The sequence below is a fragment of the Rutidosis leptorrhynchoides genome, chromosome 2 (assembly GCF_046630445.1).
Source record: "Rutidosis leptorrhynchoides isolate AG116_Rl617_1_P2 chromosome 2, CSIRO_AGI_Rlap_v1, whole genome shotgun sequence".
Taxonomy (NCBI): Eukaryota; Viridiplantae; Streptophyta; class Magnoliopsida; order Asterales; family Asteraceae; genus Rutidosis; species Rutidosis leptorrhynchoides.
The window spans coordinates 305295763-305299255 of record NC_092334.1 but is presented as its reverse complement, the minus strand read 5'-3'; positions in this window follow the sequence as shown (position 1 = coordinate 305299255).

The following is a 3493-nucleotide window of genomic DNA, read 5'->3' as shown; positions in this document are numbered from 1 at the left end:
TCGGTTCTTGTTTATGTGACCAAGGCGACAATGCCATAAGTAGCAATCACTAAAATCCTTTTAGAGTTTGCTGGTGTTTGCATGGAACATTGAGCTATTGTATGATGTGTCATCATGAACCAATTCACAAATACCATTCAAAGGCGAAGCCTTAAAATAGATCACATTATCTAAAGAGACATGGATATCATCATCAATAAAATTAAAATCAAAACCACATTGTCTTAAACGGGAAATAGAAATAATGTTTTGAGTCAAATCAGGAGCATACAAAACATTTTTCAAAACAAGCTCCAACCCAGTTTGTAGCTTTAAAACAAAGTCTCCTTGAGCTTCTACATGCACCTTTGCACCATTTCCCATGAAGAGACTTGTTGTTCCCGCTTTTTGTTTACTTCTTTTGAACCCCTACAAAGAATTGCAAATATGAGTTCCACATCCTGTGTCTAATACCCATGTATTAGAAGAAGTAAAACTAAGCTCAATGTATACCATATATACATTACCTGAGGTTTGCCTTGCATCCCTCTTTTCTTTCAACTCCTTTAGGTAGATCGGGCAGTTGCATTTTCAGTGACCCATTTCACCGCAACCAAAGCACGTATCTTCCTTGGGGTTAGCTTCACCGCAACCTTTTGCTTCTTGTTTTTATTGGTTGGGGTAACCATCTTCCCCTTTTCCTTACCCTTGCCTTGATAGGCGGGTCCTTTCCTCTTAGCCACCTTTGGCTTAGAAGTGGAATTGTTCTTGGACCCACCTTCATTGATCATAAGCACGGGTGAAGCCCTTTTACCCATGCTTGATTCAACCGTCCTAAGCCTGGCATGTAATTCGCCAATGCTCTTATCCCAACCATTCATGTTGTAATTCATCACGAATGTGTCAAATCTTTTTGAGAAAGATTTGAGGATAAGGTCAGTGGCTAATTCATTAGACACGTTGCAATTTAGACGGTGTAATCGATCAATTAGGCTTTTCATCTTAAGGACATAAGATGAAACGGATTGGGAGTCATCCATTCGACATGCATGAAGCGCTTGAACCGTTTCGAAGCGCTCAACATGAGCTTGTTGAAGGAACATCTCCTTCAATTGTGTGATCATGTCATATGCACTATGATGCTCGAAGTCCTTTTGGAGTTCGGGGACCATGGTCCCAAGCATAAGGCAAGAAACTTGCACCGAATTGGCACAATATTTCTCCCAATATGCCATACCTTCGGCATCATCCTCCTTGGGTTGGTCGGGAATGGGGTCTTCTAACACATACACCATATCCTCAAGCTTGAGGACAATTCTTAGATTGCGGTACCAATCCATGAAATTCGTATGGTTGAGTTTTTCCTTTTCGAGTAAGGACCTTAAGGATAGGTTATTAAAGTTGATTGGTGCGTTTGGAATGTTGTTGTTATTGGCGGCCATCTATAAAATTTAACAAAGTTCGTTTAAGTATCATTCTTAATTTAACAATCAATACCCTTTTAAATCTGATTGATATATTAAATCTTAGAATCCAACGGTAAACCAAATTCTTGTTAGGTGACCTTTATCCCGTTATTTGATTTAGCTAGGTAGTCATTTATATGACAATTGCAATCCCTTTGCAACTCCTAAGGTATGGGATCACGCAATCCTTTTGCATGGCATATTTATCCCATCAATGCCTATTTGTTCCTCATGCTTCGGTGACCCTAAGTTCATTATTCCCAAATCAAGTCGTCCTACTTGTGTCGACATGTAACCTTAACATACAAGTGGTTAGGTGACCTTTATCCCACAAGCATGCGAAATTCACCTTAATCATATTAGTTTGCTCATAATGGTTAGGTGACCTTTATCCCATCATGAGTTCCCTAATATGCCTAAGTGTCACACAAAAGGATGGTGTTAAACTTGTTTACCTTGTAATTAAAGGGATTTTAAGTTTTCATAATTTCTAGTTTAAGAAAACTTTTATATCATACACTAACATGCATTTAGTGTGTGGTACATATGAAAAGATTTTCATGTCTTGTAATAAAGCCAATTTTATTACTTTGAAAATAAATCATTTTATTATGTCTTAATAACCAATTATTAAATCCTTTTAGCCATTTTAATTTAACCAATTTAAATTAAATTTGTGCTCTTTGCATGTGGTTAATAATATCCAATTTAACCGATTAAATTATAGTTTTGTTTTGTCGATTTTGTTGTAGCAACCAAACATACAATCCATAATAAAACAAATAAACAACCTAACATGCAAAACAATATGTTCACAATCAAGCCTTTTGGTGGACATCTGTTTAGCCGAAAACAAATGTCACCGGTTAATGGGTCATAACACAAAGTAGGAGATTTTACATCTCCCACTAAATCTTGCATCCAAATTCATGTGTTCTTTCTTTGCTCCATCTTGTGCATCTTCATTCTTTTTACAAAAAAATATATCCTAATACATTTTTCTTTAGAAAATGAAAATAGAACCTAATCTATTTTACATACCAAATATAAAATAAATTACATAACCAAATGAATAAATAATATTACATGCCAAATGAATAAATAATATTACATACCAAATGAATAAATACACAACCCAACAAGCATGCAACCAAACACAAGGTCAAGGCTAAGATTATGAACATCAACATGCAACCAAACATGACCAAAAATCGAAGAACCCAAACCCATTTTGGGTCTCCAAAATCCGGCCAAAAAAGGAACCCACCCAAAACCCAAAATTTTTTGTATTTTACATTCATGCATGCTCATAAAATGCAAAATAAAGTGGGTTTAATATCCATCTCGAAGTATATTCCATCAACTTCGGCTCTGATACCATTGTTGGGATTTAACAAGTCTTAAAACACTTAAACCATTTTAAGAAACAATCAAAGCAGAAGCATGAAAATCGATTTATAACTTGTTATACTTTAACCATTTTAAAGTTAAATCCCAAGAAAAGATCAAGCTATGAAATATACTTACAAACTAAAAGTGGGTTTAGAGTTTATACCTCCTCAAGCTATTTGAGGGTTAAATCGAATGGATGATGAAGAAGATGATGATGAATGGAGCTTTAAAATGATGAAACTTCAAGGAGAATTATCCCAAGCCTTTTAAGACCAACACCACCTTTGATTTAGTTAGGATTTTAGACACTTGAATCACCAAATTACGAAGCAAAACATCCACTTTTTCTTCCCTGTATCGTTCGGTCAGTAGCAGCAAAAAGGGAGAGTTTCCAACTTGATTTTTGAATCTAGAGTGTATTCTTGGTAAAAGGCTTGAGCATGCACATAAGGATATGTGTTTTATAAAAGCAACCAATGAAAAATGCATGGGTAAGGCCCCCTTTTTATGTTTCTCAAGAGTTCATCAAGAGGGGTTTTTAAATAAATAAACCCTTTTTTTTATAAAACTAGTTATATAAAAAAAAACATGTATTTGACAAGTTACTTGCATTTTATAAAATCAATTTATAGAATATAACACAACATAATTATTTA